This window comes from Schistocerca piceifrons, chromosome 3 (assembly GCF_021461385.2).
Source record: "Schistocerca piceifrons isolate TAMUIC-IGC-003096 chromosome 3, iqSchPice1.1, whole genome shotgun sequence".
NCBI lineage: Eukaryota > Metazoa > Arthropoda > Insecta > Orthoptera > Acrididae > Schistocerca > Schistocerca piceifrons.
In genome coordinates, this window is record NC_060140.1 from 894,989,372 (window position 1) to 895,011,176 (window position 21,805).

The 21,805-nt window shown below is 43.8% G+C and overlaps 1 non-coding gene across 1 annotated transcript; it reads right to left on the minus strand.

Annotated features, from left to right (window-relative positions):
- Positions 1–19,305: 19,305 nt before the first annotated feature.
- Trnas-cga lies at positions 19,306–19,389 on the minus strand. The gene is given in 2 exon segments: positions 19,306–19,340; positions 19,350–19,389. It is a non-coding gene; the product is annotated as a tRNA-Ser (tRNA).
- Positions 19,390–21,805: the final 2,416 nt, after the last annotated feature.

Below are 21,805 nucleotides of genomic sequence, written 5' to 3' on the forward strand. Positions count from 1 at the left end.
ATTTATCAAATTGATTCGTGGAAGCAACCCAAAGTCTGCGGAAGGAAGAAAAATTAGTAATTTCATCACTTTATAAAATATCAAACTTCCAAGCGCACCGTGGGAAAATAATCATCTACGAATGGCCGCTTGTTGCAGACTTTAATAGCGATATTTCGGATAGTAACGTAGCCGACTGTTTTGATTGTATCGTAACTTTTTACTTGAGAATGGGCAGGCATCGCTACCGCAGGATAGATGGAACCAGAATTGCGTGCTTAGCTCAGTAGTTACGAGTCAGGCGTCGATTTGACGGGCCTACTTCAGGAAAGGAAGGGACCGAGGAGTGTGCCACTTAAAATCGCATTTGGCGCCTGGCACCGGTTCCGCAGGGTGGTCGTTAGCGACCGTTGGGAGACTCCGGCTCCAGAGCAGCCCACCTCCGTCAACGGCGCGCTCACGTTCCCGTGAGCCTTCCACCAGGAAGCGACAGCGTGACAGAGTTTCAGCGGCACATTACTCTGAAGATTCTGAGCGTGAGACACCTGTCACAAGTGTTGTGTTTCAAAACAGAGCAGAGACTGCTGCTCTATTATATCTGGTGTTTTTCTGTTACAGCTTGTCTGCAGTCGTACTGTTCCAATCTACCTACGTCGTGTTTCACATTCAGATTGGGTAGTAAAAGTTCCAGTCACTACACGAGTGGTGTAGTGTTTACATTTAAGCTGCTGTAGATACAGACGAAAATGACGCAAGGGTTGGAGGTGCCACCCAGTACTATACATCTGACGAAACGCGCCGTACGTAACCACCTCAAAGGACACCGACGAAGTTTATGGAACTAATTAAGAGCACCTAGAAGGCGGATCTGTTGCAACGGAGGCAGGTAGAAAACTGTGAAGATCAGTCTGTGTTACTATGTATGACTCGCAAGAGAAGCTGAACGCGTATCATGCTGCTGTAGTGGCAACTACACTGACGATCTAGGAAGAAATGTATTCTCACTACTAACGCCCCACAAAAGTTGGGGCAAGTGAATGTCTATCACATCGCGACGGTGTGGTTTGTAGGATGCGATCTTCTGTAAGAGGAATGGAGCATCCGCGAATGTCCTCTCACATTACTTCTGTGCGGTAAGGGTGCGACGTGTCCCACAGGTTTTACGTACTTAGGTCCGCATTTGGAAGGAACCAAGCCCGAAAACCGCGTCATTGTTGCTTATTTTTCTGTGGGCTTGATACAAATTGCTAGGGCGGTTCCTTCACCAAGTCGATGGCCAACATTTAATCCTCTCATCTCTAAGAACCGCGCTGTCGATGAGACGTTGAACTCTAATCTTTCTTCCTTGTGTTTATTCCTACCCCTTTCCAACGAAGCCGTTGTTCCGTACAGTGACAGGAATCCTTGCCAGCAGAACAATGCTTTACTCTTTACTCATCACGGCATGACCTTTCTCAGCCGGCCGCGGTGGTCTCGCGGTTCTAGGCGCGCAGTCCGGAACCGCGCGACTGCTACGGTCGCAGGTTCGAATCCTGCCTCGGGCATGGATGTGTATGATGTCCTTAGGTTAGTTAGGTCTAAGTAGTTCTAAGTTCTAGGGGACTTATGACAACAGCTGTTAAGTCCCATAGTGCTCAGAGCCATTTGAACCATTTTTGAACCTTTCTCAGTTGTCAATGTTAATCAGTCAGAAACTGCATGTGCATTGCACCAGTGGTCAGTCGTTTCAAACCTTCATGATGTGAGACACGTATTTCAGAAATATTTCCTCATCAGCTATTCGTGAGCAGTTTCTAATAATTTGGTTGTGTACCATCCCTCTATGAGAATAAGCTGATACTCTTCGCTAACAGATTTCTAAATATCGCTTTCACGTTGAAACATCGTGAAACATTCTTTTAATGAAGTACTTACTCATTTAGTCTCATTGTTTCGAAGCGATACCTCACAGGTCAGGTGGCTTAGTGGAGACTACACACATACACACACACATCATTACGTCCGATCAGCGTTTTTCAAGCCACTCTGCCGCATTTTGCGAACAACAAATGATACATGATCTTACTGAAAGGACAGCCCGTGAGGTATTGTAGACAATAAGTGGATGAACGTAATAAGACAGCATGTTCTTGTATCATTTTTCCGTTCTTGTATCATTTTTCCATCAAAGAAGATGGCATACATGTCAGGATCCCATTTCATACCCTGTAATTATCCTTCACGCGAGAATGCCTGTGACACTAGTCTGAATGGTGTCACGATGGCAAGCAGGAAGCGTCGCTAAACGTGGTCTCAGACACAGTCATATCCTGCGAACGGCATGTACAACGTGTAGCGCGACTAATCAGTCCGGAGTAATTTTTCCGCACTTCGCCTGCCCAATGACACTACTAGTCTATCTGTCCTGCCCCCATGAACCATGGACCTTGCCGTTGGTGGGGAGGCTTGCGTGCCTCAGCGATACAGATGGCCGTACCGTAGGTGCAACCACAACGGATGGGTATTTGTTGAGAGGCTAGGCAAACGTGTGGTTCCTGAAGAGGGGCACCAGCCTTTTCAGTAGTTGCAGGGGCAACAGTCTGGATGATTGACTGATCTGGCCTTGTAACACTAACCAAAACGGCCTTGCTGTGCTGGTACTGCGAACGGCTGAAAGCAAGGGGAAACTACAGCCGTAATTTTTCCCGAGGGCATGCAGCTTTACTGTATGGTTAAATGATGATGGCGTCCTCCTGGGTAAAACATTCCGGAGGTAAAGTAGTTCCCCATTCGGATCTCCGGGCGGAGACTACTCAAGAGGACGTCGTTATCAGGAGAAAGAAAACTGGCGTTCTACGGATCGGACGTGGAATGTCAGATCCCTTAATCGGGCAGGTAGGTCAGAAAATTTAAAAAGGGAAATGGATAGGTTGAAGTTAAATATAGTGGGAATTAGTGACGTTCGGTGGCAGGAGGAACAAGACTTTTGGTCAGGTGAATACAGGGTTATAAACACACAATCAGATAGGGGTAATGCAGGAGTAGGTTTAATAATGAATAAAAAAATAGGAGTGCGGGTAAGGTACTACCAACAGCACAGTGAACGCATTATTGTGGCCAAGATAGACACGAAGCCCATGCCTACTACAGTAGTACAAGTTTATATTCCAACTAGCTGTGCAGATGATGAAGAAATTGATGAAATGTATGATGAGATAAAAGAAATTATTCAGGGAGTGAAGGGAGACGAAAATTTAACAGTCATGGGCGACTGGAATTCGAGAGTAGGAAAAGAGAGAGAAGGAAACATTGTGGGTGAATATGGATTGAGGGAGAGAAATGAAAGAGGAAACCGTCTGGTAGAATTTTGCACAGAGCATAACTTAATCATAGCTAACACTTGGTTCAAGAATCGTAAAAGAAGGTTGTATACATGGAAGAATCCTGGAGATACTAGAAGGTATCAGATAGATTATATAATGGTAAGACAGAGATTTAGGAACCAAGTTTTAAATTGTAAGACATTTCCAGGGACAGATGTGAACTCTGACCACAATCTATTGGTTATGAACTGTAGATTAAAACTGAAGAAACTGCAAAATGTGGGAATTTAAGGAGATGGGACCTGGATAAACTGACTAAACCAGAGGTTTTACAGAGTTTCAGGGAGAGCATAAGGGAAAAATTGACAGGAATGGGGGAAAGAAATACAGTAGAAGAGGAATGGGTAGCTTTGAGGGATGAAGTAGTGAAGGCAGCAGAGGATCAAGTAGGTAAAAAGACGAGGGCTAGTAGAAATCCTTGGGTAACAGAAGAAATATTGAATTTAATTGATGAAAGGAGAAAATATAAAAACTCAGTAAATGAAGCAGGCAAAAAGGAATGCTTGCACAGGATAGAGTAGCAGGACTGAAGACAACAAAACAACAACAGTCTATCTGTCCTTTAGCTTGCTGTGAGCAAAGGTGCACGTGTTGGGCGCTGACTTCTGTATCCCACAGTGAGGAGATTGTTTTGGATGGCACAACGGCTTACTGTTTGCTGTCCAGTGTTGACTCAGGGTGACTTCCTCCACAGTCGCTCGTCTACCGCTGTTATAATTCGCGACAGTAGATGCCGTAACTGTCATTGACATGCAGTTGCCGAGGCAATTGACCTCGACGGCTGCAGTTTTTTTCGGACTGAGATAATCGCAGTACTTTCTTGACGCGGCGGCCCACAAGTAGCTCGGTGCCTGCACAATATCGGGAGATGGAGTGTTCCGTATATTGGACACGAACGATCTGGCCGTGATCATAGGCGCTGATACCGCGCGTTTGTCAACCCGACGCTCAAGTGAGTCAAGTACGAGGTCTCATGAGATTCCAGTTACTTGACAAGTCGTACTATTCGGTTCGCCACGACGATAGGGAAGCTCTCTCTTCCAAACCCATGTTCCCTCTCATACAATTAGTCATAGCGTACGTACGTGTAAAAGAATAGAAGAATTATGTAGTAGGTAACGTGAACTGCTTCGTCGCTGATTTAATCTTGAAGTCTTACGAAAGTATTAACCGCAAACAGATAGGTTTAAGCCGTGTAAAGTGTAAAAGACCACCTCCCTTAAAAGAAAAATAGCGCTTCAAGTCCCGTCGATGACGAAGCCATTAGCGATGGAGCTAGGATAGGGAAGAATATTGACCGCCATCTTTTGAAAGGAACTATCCAACATTTACCTAACGCGATTTAGGAAATCCAATGAAAACGAAAATCTTAATGGCTGGAAGGGGATTTGAACCGCCGCTCTCCCGAATACGATGATGATGATGATTTGGGTTTAAAGTAACTAAAAATCTTGATTATCAGTTCCTAATTGCACTGAAAGATCACGTAAAACGCCTTAGAATGAGGAAAGAGGGATTGCCACCTCTAGGGCTTGTGATCTTGTCGTAGTGGTTGAAAATCTGCGTGAGAGTAGCTTCAGTCAGATGGTCAGAAGAGAGATAAGGCCCAGGTACCCAAGAACTGTAGCCGGCCGTTGAAGGATACTCCAAAGATGGTCATCATAGTCAGCACTACTAAAATGGGGCGAGAAAAACACTGAACGAACTAGACACTAAGTTAGCTTAAATTGTTAGATGAACAAAAAGCGCACATAAAATTTAAAAATGCATGACAGTGCAAGGGAAGAACGTAGCTGGAGGCTACTCTAGATACGCACCGCTTTGAGAGGTCATCGCCCCACATCCATTCCTGACACCGAAGTTGAGCTGCAATAAATTTTATTATGACATCCACTTTCCCTCAGAAAACATGACTTCGTGAGCTGCTATCCCATCGCCTGCATGTATTTGAGGTAGAATGATAGGTTGATGGCTGAACTCAGGTCATCCTTCAGGGCACTCTCCCACAATGTTGGCGATCGTCAGGTGACTATTACAGCTAAATGGGGTTGAGTCCTTTTGACGCAAAAGGAACTCGTGGGTAAGTTTGGTGGGGCGATACGAAAATGACACAGTACGACGTTATCTCTCCGATACCTGGAGGAAAATACGTCATGGACTGGTGATCCTCTTGATCACTCTCAGATTGCATAGCCCAGGACTCCAAACTTTGATTTCGCAGTTGGTATCGTATATCTGTGCTCGGTACTCTGAGTTCAAGTTAGTCTTTTGCGGTTGCTGCTTCAGCTGATTTGTCAGCGAGTACATTTCCCGGAATGCCAATGTAGCTCGGTAGTTCTGGAGCTGTGGAAGTCAATTAGTAGGTCTTGGATTTTAGTGACCAAACCGTTTCTGTGATAGCACCGAGATATGCCATGCAAGCAGCTTACGGAGTAGCTTCAAACCAGGAAGTCCTTAGTAGAGAGAGATTTCATGCACTGCATAGCTCGAGATATGGCAACCAACTCTGTCGAGTGTACACTGCTTGCACTCGGCAGAGAGTACTTCTCGTGCGCTCCTGCGCGTGAAAAATCATAACAAACGTGACTTCTACTTTCGACCAACCTGTCTAGTGTCTTGTCGCTGCACCACCTCTCTCCACATCTCCACTGACAGTCATGAAATTGAACACTACATGAAGTGCTTTCGTACACTTATGTGGGTTTATAAATTACAAGATGAAAATATAAAAATTAGAATTCTCCAAATTTCGAGATATTTCTCTAATATTTATTCCAATCCTTAGACCACAAATGTTTTCCTGAATTTAGCTATTACAGAAATATTTTTATATTTGGAGGAAAGGTTCCGATGTCATGTCAATAGGGATCATAAAAACGCACTCTCTGTCAGCATACTAGAAAAATTAATCTTAGAAACAACCCATATGCAGTCACAAGGCGTTCTCTGACGTAATGACTTTCCTGTAAGTGCTAGTCTACTTCAGTACTGTGACTTTTCATAATCTAGAGGACGACAGAAAATCTCTGAGCCTCCGTTCGGAGACGTCACATATCCATCTTACGGATTTCATCAATACCAAATGATAAATTAAACTGGCTGTAATCCAGTCAAGGAATCTGGTGCTAGGGTTCACTTGTGCCATGCCCTTTTTGCATTATACCAACAAATAATGAGTCAAAACATGTCTCCATATCACAATATCTATTACATAAACGTACAAATTTACAACAACAGCCATCGGCCATATTTTCCCACTGTTGCCACCAGAAATACAAGTGTTGTATGTGTACATGACCTGCCCCAACGTTACATCTCTCAGAACTAACTTTTGTCGCCCTAATTCTAGTCATGCCTGCCTCCACCACTATAAGGAATGTGAGGTCGGCAAAAGTGAAGTACAAAAATGTGCTTCATTGTCAGATTAAGCTGCCTGATAGCTAGCACTGTTTTAACCTACATTAGTTTTAACTCAAAAGAATCTTTCGTTGGTATATTATATCAGTCGGGATGTATATTAATGTGGCAGCAACCTTACTTCATTCCACTATTCTCGTTCTGCCATCTTAATAAAATAAAATAAATGTAATTTAAAACGGAAATAATACGTAGAGTGTCTTGTCTTAGAAGAATTTTTGTGGTTATTCCAAAAGTGCTCTTACGATTTCGCGAGTCTTTAATATTACGGAAGATATGTAGAATTTAATACGAGTATTATGCTTAATACTTTATTAATATTAATTAACCTGATGGCGTTTGAGTTACAGTTGTACGTGTAAACCATGTTCTTTTGTCCTGTAGCATTAGTTGAATAAATGTTGTTTACAAAAATAGTCGTTTAATTGGATTTCAGTATTGCATCATAGATCCATCTGTCAATATTAGCGGAAATGAAACCCATTATCCTACTATGATCTTTAGTTGTTGTTATGGATCCTCAGCTCATGGTAACAAAATACGGAGCGATGAATTTTATTGCAGGAGGAGGAGATTAGTGTTTAACGTCCCGTCGACAACGAGGTCATTAGAGATGTAGCACAAGCTCGGATTAGGGAAGGATGGAGAGCGAAAGCAGCCGTGTTCTTCTGAAGGAACCATTTCGGCATGTACTTTAAGAGATTCAGGGAAATCACGGAAAACCTTAATCTGAATGCGAGTCCAGCGTGCTAACCACTGTGCTACCACGCTCGGTAAATTTAATTGGTTTCACTATTCGAGATATTCTTACAGGAAACCGAAAATACCATTTCAGGAGGATGGCATGGTATCTATGGAATCAGGAAGCAGTTAGCAATGTTGCGCTGTTAGAGAAGTGTCTTATGTATGAAAAATACGATTTATGTAATATCAGTTTATGTTAGAATCAAAGAGTCTATTGTAGATGTCATGATCGACTTCAGTAATCGATAATCGATTATTTAAATTATACCTCAATTATTTAAATTATACCTCAGCATGCAGAGAAACTTCTGTACAGTGTGGAGTAGTAGAAGTGAAGTGTAGGCAAATTGAATCTTTAAATCAACTAGTGAAATATTCTGTTCTTACACGGTTGATGGAAATATTGTCAGGACAAGGTAAAGCAAGGCAAGGCGTCGGCTCCCTTGCCACGAAGTGTCATTAATTAATATTACGAAAAAAAAGAACCTGCGGAGTTGCCGTTTGCAAAACTGTTTCACACTGCACACGCTTTTCTGGGTGCTTTTCAATGCCACTTTGTAAAATCGTCCTTGTTATTGAGCACATGCAGGGTCAGACAAACGTGAGTGCTTCCTGTCTAGCTAATGCAGGAGATCATACTACTGACGATATAGCGAAGCACTGCTATAAGAAATGTCAAGTAAGTAAAAATTACAAAACATAACATCGGCAGTTTATGTAGGCGTGATATGCATCTAGTCCCTTTTTGTGTTTTGTACGATTTATTGTACCATATTAACTGGTTTCGAGCCACTGCACGCTCACCATCAGTCGGAGGTGTTACAGGAACGTTATTTCGTGAACCATGTGCAGCTAGATGCTGCTGTCGTAGTGACTGCACAGCCCGGTGGCAGCTCCAGATGCAATTTGTTATCCACAATGTCCATAATGAAGAAACGTAACTGTTACGATCTTCAGGGCACAGCTTCATAAATTGTTGTTTACACTTTCGCTCCTTTAGCGTAAACGGAAGGAAAGAAATACGTAAACTTCCGGCAAAGTAACGGCAAAGGAAGCTGTCAAGGTCATCCATTTCAAACCTGCCCACTACTAACCGTCGGGCCGGGCGAAACCAGCTCTGCGCCGTTTTATGATACTCCTCGTATATGAACGAACTCGGCAACCAGCGTGTGCTGCGGGTGTGCATAACATCTTGGCGCTGCCTCCCTCGTACAGTCTAATTTTTATCTTCTGCAGACCCAACGTTTCAAAGTGTATCCAGTGAGTGGAGTTCATAAGCTCTCATTTAGTGTCGCAAAAAGTACATAAACTCTTCTTTGCAACTGCGTAACAACTGCTTTTTCTTTCGAGATCCTACTGTCTCTTTAGGCTAAGCACATAAAGGTAGGGCAACGTTTATGGGTGGAACGGGCTGTGCGAGGGTGACTTGAAAATACACGCGTAAAAGGCAGCTATTGTGAGAGCATATTCAAAAACAGTTTAATAGCGAAGTACAACAGGTAAATAGCGTTGTATCCAAAAAATGTTGACGATTCATCTCCACCGTGCGTCTGTGCTCCGCCTCACCTTGCGGTATTTGGCATAGGGTACTTTAGATACTGTCGTTTCCTCCTTTTCCTGTTCCATTAGAGGATGTTTCGCGGAAACAACGTTTATCGGCAAGCTTGTAGCGCCTGCTACTGAGGTTTGATGAGCATCTACGTAACGTTCTCGAGTTTACTGGACGAGCGCGTGACAAAACGCGGCACTCTTCGTTGGATATTCTATATTTCCTATTAATCCCACATAGTAAGAGTCTCGAACAATGAGCAACACTGATGGATGTGTCGAACAAGAGTTTTGTCAGTTATCATTTGCGTGACTGAGCTACATTTCCTTAAGATTCTTTCAGTGAACCTCAGCCATGAATCTGTTTGTCCTACGGTATTTTGCGGTCATTACTGTCTCCAATTGTACAGGGTTATTACAAATGATTGAAGCGATTTCACAGCTCTACAATAACTTTATTATTTGAGATATTTTCACAATGCTTTGCACACACATACAAAAACTCAAAAAGTTTTTTTAGGCATTCACAAATGTTCGATATGCGCCCCTTTAGTGATTCGGCAGACATCAAGCCGATAATCAAGTTCCTCCCACACTCGGCGCAGCATGTCTCCATCAATGAGTTCGAAAGCATCGTTGATGCGAGCTCGCAGTTCTGGCACGTTTCTTGGTAGAGGAGGTTTAAACACTGAATCTTTCACATAACCCCACAGAAAGAAATCGCATGGGGTTACGTCGGGAGAGCGTGGGGGCCATGACATGAATTGCTGATCATGATCTCCACCACGACCGATCCATCAGTTTTCCAATCTCCTGTTTACGAAATGCCGAACATTATGATGGAAGTGCGGTGAAGCACCATCCTGTTGAAAGATGAAGTCGGCGCTGTCGGTCTTCAGTTGTGGCATGAGCCAATTTTCCAGCATGTCCAGATACACGTGTCCTGTAACGTTTTTTTCGCAGAAGAAAAAGGGGCCGTAAACTTTAAACCGTGAGATTGCACAAAACACGTTAACTTTTGGCGAATTGCGAATTTGCTGCACGAATGCATGAGGATTCTCTACCGCCCAGATTCGCACATTGTGTCTGTTCACTTCACCATTAAGAAAAAATGTTGCTTCATCACTGAAAACAAGTTTCGCACTGAACGCATCCTCTTCCATGAGCTGTTGCAACCGCGCCAAAAATTCAAAGCGTTTCACTTTGTCATCGGGTGTCAGGGCTTGTAGCAATTGTAAACGGTAAGGCTTCTGCTTTAGCCTTTTCCGTAAGATTTTCCAAACCGTCGGCTGTGGTACGTTTAGCTCTCTGCTTGCTTTATTCGTCGACTTCCGCGGGCTACGCGTGAAACTTGCCCGCACGCGTTCAACCGTTTCTTCGCTCACTGCAGGCCGACCCGTTGATTTCCCCTTACAGAGGCATCCAGAAGCTTTAAACTGCGCATACCATCGCCGAATGGAGTTAGCAGTTGGTGGATCTTTGTTGAACTTCGTCCTGAAGTGTCGTTGCACTGTTATGACTGACTGATGTGAGTGCATTTCAAGCACGACATACGCTTTCTCGGCTCCTGTCGCCATTTTGTCTCAGTGCGCTCTCGAGCGCTCTGGCGGCAGAAACCTGAAGTGCGGCTTCAGCCGACCAAAACCTTATGAGTTTTTCTACGTGTCTGTACTGTGTCGTGACCATATGTCAATGAATGGAGCTACAGTGAATTTATGAAATCGCTTCAATCATTTGTAATAGCCCTGTATATCAGCAATAGTTTAATCTAACCACAATGGGTCTTTCCCTCTGTTTATGCGCAATGTATTACATTTTTTTTTACGTTGAGGGTCAATTGACAGTCGTTACAGATATCAGTATGCAACTTTGAATTCTCCTTTTCTCCTGAAGATACCTGACACAGAAGCGTAGCACCTACATGGTAAGGTTATTCGTCCACAATTAAATGTATTTCGTTTCTGGAGACAATTTAATGATGGCCGTGCGATTTCAGAATCGTATGTTCTACATACCTCCCTTCTTCCCCCCTCTAGCAGTGTGTGATATTGCTAACAGAGTAGCTGCCTCCTGTATGAGAGTGTATCAGCAAATGGCAGCGGGTCCCGAGATATGTTGGAACACATTTTTTCTTCGTATGGCAAGATTATTTGCTACTAGCTCCGGAAGACGTCGGAACAGTATGACAGTTATTTGAGAGACCTCAAAATTTAAGTTCAGTCGTGTAACTGCATTTGCGAAGTGCTGTGTTGAAAGTGGCCGTCGCGATTGTAGGACGCAATGGGTGTGTGGTTTAACTGTTGTGTTTGTTTTGTCGATGAAGATGAGAAATAAGAGAAGGAGCCTACTTGTCTCGAATAATAGCATTGGGACGCCGAGCTGAATCGGACGGACTGATCATCATTTAAAATGTCATTTATTCGTACTCCAAGAGATTCTGGTGAGAAATTTAGGTTTAAATCCGGGAGATGAACGCAAAGTGTAATGATCAGGAACTTTAAGCAAATATCTCTACATCCCTTGCCGACCACATGTGAAGAATGAAAATTTTTTCCACCATCAGGATACGAAGAAATTAGTACCTTAAGTACTGGGCGACAATGGAACGGAACGTCAGGCGACGTCACCGTCAAATGGTGAAGGATTGACGGAAGACAAGACGTCAATACGTCAGCTCGCTTAGCCCAGTACCGAACGGTGAAAGTGGGGTTATGAGATGTCATTCGTCATACAAAATACCTAAATATAGTTCATAATTAAGAAAGGAGACACTTGAGACACTTAAAGTAGTAGATGAGTTTTGCTATTTGAGGAGAAAAAAACTGATGATGGTCGAAGTAGAGAGGATATAAAATGTAGACTGGCAATGGCAAGGAAAACGTTTCTGAAGAAGAGAAATTTGTTTACAGCGAGTACAGATTTAAGTGTCAGGAAGTCTTTTCTGAAAGTATTTGTATGGAGTGTAGCTCTTTATGGAAGTGAAACATGGACGGTGAATAGTTTAGAGAAGAACAAGAAGAGAATAGAAGCTTTCGAAATGTGGTGCTACAGAAGGATGCTGAAGATTAGATGGGTAGATCACGTAACTAATGTGGAGGTACTGAACAGAATTGGGGACAAGAGGAATTTGTGGCACAAATTGACTAGAAGAAGGGATCGGTTGGTAGGACATGTTCTGAGGTATCAAGGGATCGCCAATTTAGTATCGGAAGGCAGCGTGGGGAATAAAAATAGTAGAGGGATCCCAAGAGATGAATACACTAAGCAGATTCAGAAGGATGTAGGCTGCAGTAGGTACAACAGCAATTAAGAAACTAGCAATAATAACTTTGTTAATTACAAAAGCAAACTTCATAAAGAATGCTCTTGATAAAGTTCGTACGGTGAACTGCTGAGAAGTGAAACAGCGAAGTGACGTCAAAACGTTTCAAAACGACAACGTGTTCTCTAACAAAAATATATAAAAACAATATTTAGAATGTAATACGTAAAGCCTGTGTACTAGAACCACTGTTTTTGTCCTTCCAAGTACCAAATAACTTCAGAAACAACTATATTTCTCCTTCAATAGACCTGACGTTTTCTCTGCTAAAAAAAAGTTATTTGATGAAAATTGCTTCATTAGTTTATGTTCTTATTTATACACAGCGCAGGCTTTTTCTCTGTCGTTATTGGAAAACCTAGATCTTTTTCGCTTTGAGACATCTGACCTTTCTTGTGGAAAAACACCCAGAGCAAATAATATCAAACTCGTCATGGAACGTTTGCAGTTTACCGCGAAAACAAAATAATAAAATAAAGACTAGTGCGTACTAAAGCACGACGTCCACTACTATAACACGAGTAAGCACGTGAAAATAGGTTAAATTATGACGTCGGCACCACGCCGCCTCACCAAAGTCAACGTCAGAACTTTTGTTCCCCAGAAACGTTGACCTTGACGTCCCGTACCGCTTTGTCCTATTCCGTTCCGTTGACGGTCTGTGTGAATGCATTGTGGAATGATTTGACGTTCCGTTCCGTAAAGTATAAGCCGGCCATAAGAGTGAGGAGTTTCACGCCATAAATATGCGTTAGCGGCGTGGGATATGTAGTTAACAGACATCGTGGACGTTAGAAATATGTCTGTAGTAAGCATGACAGTGTTCTTAGGTTTTCTTGATTTCAGTTCAGTTTCTCTGGACAAAGAATGTAACTACAAATGCTGTGTTGTAATCATCAGTCTGAAGGCTTGTTTGATTTAAATCTCTACGTATCCTGTCCTGCGGTAAGTCTCTGCATAACCACTGCAACTTCCATCGGTCCATTACTAAATTAACTATTCATTTATGCCACAAAGTTTGCTCTCTGTCAACTATTCCCTCTTTTAATCAAATTGTACCATAAAACTCTTCTTTCTCTCGAATTCCAATCAGTACCTCTTCTACATCTACATACATACTCCGCAATCCACCATACGGTGCGTGGCGTTAGTTAGCCAATTTACCTATCTGATTTCCAGCGTTCTTCTGTATGATCACATTTTGAAAGCTTCTACGAGTATTCTCTTCTTGTCTTTACTATGAATCATACACGTTTCATTTCTATGTAACATTACACTCGGGATGCATCATTTCGAGAAAGACTTCTGAAGACGGTAACATATTTAGATGTTAACATTTTTTTTTTCCCAGGAAATCTCTTCATTTTGCACCCTGTTCACTTCTGACATCATCAGCTATTTTGTTGCGCAAACAACAAAACTCCTCTGATCCTTTCGGTGTCTTCTTTTCCTGATCTACTTTCCTCAGCATCGCTTGATTTGACAACACTGCATAACTAAGGTTACTTTTGCCGATGTTTATCTTATGACCACTTTTCAAAATACTTTCCATTGTATTCAGGCGATCTTCCAAGTCTCTTGCTGTCTCCGACAGAACTGCAATGTCATCATCATACCTTTTAAGAGTTTATTTCTTTTTCGTGAACTTTAATTCAATTTCCAAATTTCTTCTTAGCTTCCTTTACTGCTTGCTCTCTGCACAAATTGAATGACCCTGTCTTACTCCCTTCTCAATTGCTGCCTTCGTTTCATGCACTTTCGACTCTAGAAGTGCATTATAGTCATTGTAAAAGTTGTAGGTGAGCTTTCGTTCCCTATATTTTCCGCATGTTACTTCCATATTTTTAGATTTGTATTACTGTAGAATTTACAGATTTCAACTGTGAGAAACAGTGCTCCGAAATACGAAGGATGACTGAACGAAAGAACTAACGATACAGGAAGCCAGTCGTTCGAGTAACCCGACAAGGAGGCAGCAGCTCATAAGGCAATGTTCCGTATTTGCGTTAATCTTTTCGCAGCTGCAGTTCACAGCGGGTAGATTTGCACTGCCTCGTACCACCCCGCGCTGTCCCCTTACGGTTAATGAGTCCCTACGACTCCACTGTAGGCGAGGTTGTGAACATAGAAAGGAAAAGTAGAACGAGGCGGGAGAGTAATTACGACGCACGCAGCTACGTAAGTGAACACGCGGCTTCGAGCGAGCAGCCCACTTCCGCCCCGCCGCTCGTGGCCGGCTGGTTCGCGTGGCGGAGAAACCCGGCCGTGCTATCTGATGGCGTAAATCAGCCACTGGCAGGGGTCGGCGGGGGCTCCACCCAGCTGCGGCCCTCTCGTCTGCTCCAGCAGCGCTTGCGAAAGCCGACGCAGGGGACAAGCAGAGCTCGCCACACCGGCTAACCGCACTGTTCTCTTACTTCACGACTGCAGTCCCAACCCAACTTCTATAGATTACTTCACTTCCAGTGTGTAACGTTAGATAGCGTCAAGACCTGTTTCAGTGCCACACATCAGTCAACACTCGAAGTTGAGCATGACCGATGATACAAAAGGTGAGGTAGCATTAACTCTGTCCCTCCTCTTTTTTATTTTGTTAAGGAACAGAGAGCAGGCTTTCACGCAGAATTCAAACAAAAACCAATATCTCTATAGAGTTTTAATTTCGTAGTCGTAACTTCTGACGTCGGCCATATTTGGTTTGTAATGGTGATAGTGTTTTGCGCGCGCACGTGTGTGTGTGTGTGTGTGTGTGTGTGTGTGTGTGTGTGTGTGTGTGTGTTCTTTCTGGAGTTTCTCAGCAAACGGAGGTTTTAAATTCCCTTGCAAAACGGTTATTTGCTGCAGTTTTGCCCAAAAAAGGGGAAGGTGTGCTGCTGTCAAAATGTCGGCGATTGTCGACGACGTCACTCAGTTGAATTCCTGTAAGTTATTTTGGACACAGAAATGATTCTCTTTTCTTATAATGAAAGACATGGAACTTCATACATGCTCATTCAAAAAGGAAGACCAGATTATAGTTGTTTATTACAGACAAACTATAAAAGATAGAAATATGTTGCGCATGTCACTGGATAGAGGAAGGTTCGAAGTTTTGACACAGCTGCGCCGTTGTTTTTAGCAACATGGCGACGACCCCACAAGAGAAATCGTTTGTGTTGGGACCTGCGCGAAGTCAATCTATCGTTCAAGTGTAACGCCGTTAATTCAGCAAGAAGCGGCCTCTGGTGCAAACAGATTTATGAATAGCATTATCAACTCTTGCAAGTTGGTTGCATATGCAAAGGAAAGAACACTGGCTGGCCACGCACGTCTGGAACCGCGTTCACACGGGGCCTTCTGAAGTCGAAGAGGCAGACAAGCCAGGAACTTCAGTTTCTTCAAACAACGGTGTGGTGTCTTCTGAAGCGAAGCCTGTATATGAAGCATTACAAGTTGTAGTTACAATAGGAGGTACGAATTCTGCATTTCAGTTCTGCAGGGTAAGGTAGAGGACACTTTTTTCCGAACGAATAGTTTTTTCCTGGGAACTGAGGTTTCATCTAGCGGATTAATTAAACCACCAAAATACACTCCTGGAAATTGAAATAAGAACACCGTGAATTCATTGTCCCAGGAAGGGGAAACTTTATTGACACATTCCTGGGGTCAGATACATCACATGATCACACTGACAGAACCACAGGCACATAGACACAGGCAACAGAGCATGCAGAATGTCGGCACTAGTACAGTGTATATCCACCTTTCGCAGCAATGCAGGCTGCTATTCTCCCATGGAGACGATCGTAGAGATGCTGGATGTAGTCCTGTAGAACGGCTTGCCATGCCATTTCCACCTGGCGCCTCAGTTGGACCAGCGTTCGTGCTGGACGTGCAGATCGCGTGAGACGACGCTTCATCCAGTCCCAAACATGCTCAATGGGGGACAGATCCGGAGATCTTGCTGGCCAAGGTAGTTGACTTATACCTTCTAGAGCACGTTGGGTGGCACGGGATACATGCGGACGTGCATTGTCCTGTTGGAACAGAAAGTTCCCTTGCCGGTCTAGGAATGGTAGAACGATGGGTTCGACGACGGTTTGGATGTACCGTGCACTATTCAGTGTCCCCTCGACGATCACCAGTGGTGTACGGCCAGTGTAGGAGATCGCTCCCCACACCATGATGCCGGGTGTTGGCCCTGTGTGCCTCGGTCGTATGCAGTCCTGATTGTGGCGCTCACCTGCACGGCGCCAAACACGCATACGACCATCATTGGCACCAAAGCAGAAGCGACTCTCATCGCTGAAGACGACACGTCTCCATTCGTCCCTCCATTCACGTCTGTCGCGACACCACTGGAGGCGGGCTGCACGACGTTGGGGCGTGAGCGGAAGACTGCCTAACGGTGTGCGGGACCGTAGCCCAGCTTCATGGAGACGGTTGCGAATGGTCCTCGCCGATACCCCAGGAGCAACAGTGTCCCTAATTTGCTGGGAAGTGGCGGTGCGGTCCCCTACGGCACTGCGTAGGATCCTACGGTCTTGGCGTGCATCCGTGCGTCGCTGCGGTCCGGTCCCAGGTCGACGGGCACCTGCACCTTCCGCCGACCACTGGCGACAACATCGATGTACTGTGGAGACCTCACGCCCCACGTGTTGAGCAATTCGGCGGTACGTCCACCCGGCCTCCCGCATGCCCACTATACGCCCTCGCTCAAAGTCCGTCAACTGCACATACGGTTCACGTCCACGCTGTCGCGGCATGCTATCAGTATTAAAGACTGCGATGGAGCTCCGTATGCCACGGCAAACTGGCTGACACTGACGGCGGCGGTGCACAAATGCTGCGCAGCTAGCGCCATTCGACGGCCAACACCGCGGTTCCTGGTGTGTCCGCTGTGCCGTGCGTGTGATCATTGCTTATACAGCCCTCTCGCAGTGTCCGATGCAAGTATGGTGGGTCTGACACACCGGTGTCAATGTGTTCTTTTTTCCATTTCCAGGAGTGTATAAGAATTTGGGCATCACAAAGTCATCTAACTTGAAATATATTCACGGAAATTAAATTTATTTTGTGCCGTTCTGTCTACGAAATTTATGGACCTTTCTTTTTCGAGGAGGAATCTGTGACAGGAATTTCATACTTGGATACACTGCATAATTGGTTGCTTCCTCAACTTCACGAAGATTCTAAAGATTTCACTTTTATGCATGACGGCACCCCGCTTCATTTTCACCTTGAGGTGCGGCGTTATCTGAATACCACCATCCCACAACGTTGGATTGGAAGAGGTGGACAACAAGATCTTGTTCATTGCTTTTGGCCTCCAAGGTCACCAGGCATCACAACTTGCGATTTTTTCTCTACTCTTCAAGATCTGAGAAATCGAATTTTTGATACTGTCGATTCAACAAACAGGGTTTTCTTGATTCGTGTGTGGAATGAAATGGACTACCGTAATCGATGTTTCTAAAGCAACGCATGGTGCTCATGTTGTGTGTCTGTCCGAACATAAAACTTTGAACCTCCCTCTATACAGTGGCATGCGCAATGTGTTTCTATCTCCCAATTGGTACGTAATAAACAAATGAAATCTTTCTTTTTTGAGCCACCCGGTATAAATGATGTAGCTAATAGGATAGGTGGAAGGCTTTCTTGGCAGTATCGCGTTCAAGAACTTGTACAGAATCTAAATGCTGCTATTTTCACTAGAATAATGAGGTCCACTGTCTCTGACACTGAAACACGAAGACTTGTATGGTGTTACATTTTGAGGCAACCCTGTGCACTCAGTAAGAATATTCTTACCCCAGAAATGGGGTGTCTGACTGATCTACGGTGTCAGTTCTTGAAGGATTTTGTTTTCAATAGTCTTCCAACAGAAGTGAAAAAATGGGTGATTAACTCCAAGTATTCAAACCTCTGAATTTGAAGGCTTCCTTGTGGCACACTCCTAATCTGTACAGGAGATCCTCGCAGTAGTCGAGAACTTATCTATGTTATAGGGAATTTGTATATACTGTTTATAAAAGGTTCAATAATTCTTTAAATCGTTGTTTAGAAATTTTCTAACCAGCATTCCGTAAACTATGTTCTGACTCGTTCCATGACTAAGTAACTTTGGCTTGCATGGTCCCACGAAACGTGATTTGAGGTACAATTGACGAATAGCACTGATGACGGAGCGGTTTTTTCCTGACTCGGAGGTATCGCGTCACTTCAGTCGTAGTCACCGACTTCCTCCGTTTCAATATGGAGCGAAGGGCCTGCTTCCAGCCGGTCTCCGTTGCCATGGTGTAGCTTCATACCCTGAATCCCAGATGTAGGGTGAGTCATCTCTTTCGTTTTGACGAGTGCTTACAGTAGGCTGAGTTTTCGTAAAATTATTAATCAAAGTGATCAAACCTTCAAATTCCTTTTTTCAAATCGAATATTACGATTTTTTGGTTCTAGAATTGTTGTTCCCAGTCAACCCTGCTGCTCTTAACGTATTTGGTACCATTAGGTGTAAATTAGTACACTGTCAACCAGTTCTTCGTTAATAAAAATAATAAATCTATAAAACGTTCGACACTGCAAATATTCTCGAGCAACATAAATACAGAATGAGATTTTCACTCTGCAGCGGAGTGTGCGCTGATATGAAACGTCCTGGCAGATTAAAACTGTGTGCCCGACCGAGACTCGAACTCGGGACCTTTGCCTTTCGCGGGCAAGTGCTCTACCAACTGAGCTACCGAAGCACGACTCACGCCCGGTACTCACAGCTTTACTTCTGCCAGTACCTCGTCTTTTGAACTTGGGGTGTTCCCTTTCTTGAATGAGTCCACAGATAAGCTCAAATGGTTCAAATGGCTCTGAGCACTATGGAACTTAACTGCTGAGGTCATCAATCCCCTAGAACTTAGAACTACTTAAACCTAACTAACCTAAGGACATCACACACATCCATGCCCGAGGCAGGATTCGAACCTGCGACCGTAGCGGTCGCGCGGTTCGAGACTATAGCGCCTAGAACCGCTCGGCCACCCGGGCCGGCTAGATAAGCTCACTGCCCGGGAAGGCACACTTAACATTCTGCCGAGAGGTTTCATTACGTTGTACACTCTGCTGATAAGTAAAAGAAACGTTCGATCTGAAGTTGCGGAAATAGGATGGTAAACATATAAATGACATCATCGTTGAACAAAGGAAAGATGTGACTTTGGATCCAGGATTAAGAAAATGGTAGTGGACGAAGCATTGACATGCGATATTGTCTGTTGTGACTAAGCACTCCCAGGACGCGCAAACGCTATGTATGTGTGGACGATTTCCTACGTTTTCACGATAATGGAGTTGCTCAATTCCGAAAATTACCTAACACTGCACTTTTTATTAATTTTATACTTGTTCTGGCGTGATATACTTGTTTCGGTCAAGGAGAAATAAAAAACACAATGCTATAAAAATGCTTGGGTAGCAATTCAAAGAACACGACTTAAAATCTGATATTTTATGAATGTGATTTGGAAAACAGACCAACAGCTGGTATGTGGACACTTGATTGTGTCAGCAATTTCGATCTACAAAATCATGGTCATGGTACAAAAACCACTTTTGCATATGGACGTATAGCCTATCGTCAGTTTTATACTTATCGTTCTGCCAAAACGTATAAGGTAATTTAAAGCAACTTTGCCTGTACGTTTTGAACTTAAGACAGAATGACAATTCATCGAGATCATGATGGATTACACTCGTAGTAAAGCTGTCGTCAATCCGAGGATTGTTGTTTTCAACACCACAGTGCTTTACTATGGATGGTCCTGTTGAAGATGGTATGGCGTTGCCTTCTTATGACCTTAGAACTGGCTTACCCAGCTAGTTACTGGGAGTCCTACAGTTTAGCGTGGATTCCGTACCCCAGTGTAGCTCGGCGTTTTTCTATTCAACAAACATAGCCAGAGGTGAAAGAAATGGTAAGTGACACATAAAAATCCTAGGAGTGACTGGGGATCGAAACCGAGATCTTTAGTCTGGCAGTTTGCCACTGAAGGACTTAACACACACATGCTAAAGAGGCGTCTTGTGGCATGGGTATGATCTTGTTGATCGATACAGGTAGCACGATTAAGTGATTCACTTAGCAGCTATCAATATGTTTTCTCCACTTTCATAAAATTCGTACAGCTGATGAGCACCACCTATGAGAATATTCCATAAAACTCCATAAAATTGTATTGTTCATAACATAAATGAATTCTATTTCACTGAAATCGTGCAATATCGTATAACAACACAAACTTAAAGGTAACTCTTGGCGGACCAACGAGAGACCGATATGGAATAGCGGCTATATACAAATGTATGCAACTCATATACATACGAAGTAACTAAAATTCGAACATAAACCAGATACTTTTCATATACCATAGTGTTTAAACGAAGAAACACAGATTGAACTTGAAGTGGACAAAAGGTTTCATGACGAGTTAGACCAAGATGGTAAACCTCTTATTGATACATAGCAGAGCCTCTTCGGTTATATCTGTTTTGATACTTCCTTCCACAGTAACGTTTTTATCTGAGTGTGATGAGCAAGCGTACTGAGATGCGTGGCAACGGTTGCTTCGCAGAGTAGCCTATAATCCAGGCTGGCGACGTGTAATCGTGTTGTACACTGATAATTATCCAAACACAACCCATGCAGCTCATTACTGTTAGACTGCAAATATATAGCAATGCAACGCATCACTGAGACCTTTTAGAAAAATACACGCTTTAGAAAAGTCACTATTTATCTATTATATACGTTAGTAACTAAAATATGTAATGTGTGTGTGTGACATCTTATGGGACTTAACTGCTAAGATCATCAGTCCCTGCCGGCCGCGGTGGTCTAGCGGTTCCAGGCGCGCAGTCCGGAACCGCGCGACTGCTACGGTCGCAGGTTCGAATCCTGCCTCGGGCATGGATGTGTGTGATGTCCTTAGGTTAGCTAGGTTTAAGTAGTTCTAAGTTCTAGGGGACTGTTGACCTCAGGTGTTAAGTCCCATAGTGCTCAGAGCCATTTGAACCATCATCAGTCCCTAAGCTTACACACTACGTAACCTAAATTATCCTAAGGACAAACACACACACACCCATGCCCGAGGGAGGACTCGAACCTCCGCCGGGACCAGCCGCATAGTCCATGACTGCAGCGCCTGAGATCACTCGGCTAATCCCGCGCAGCGTAATTATGGAACATTCGATCACACATACACTAGGCGAAAAACTTGCTACCAACACAACTTAGTATGTAGTTCTTAAACGAGAGGCGTCATCCGAAGTGAAGATTGCGTCTGGTTATGTTAAGATAGTTTAATAGGGCTGCTACTATTTCCGGTACATAACCGTGTAAACGACCTCGTGAAGAAAGTCTATAGTGCTATGAGTCACTTGGGTATAGGAAGGTGACAACTTGCAA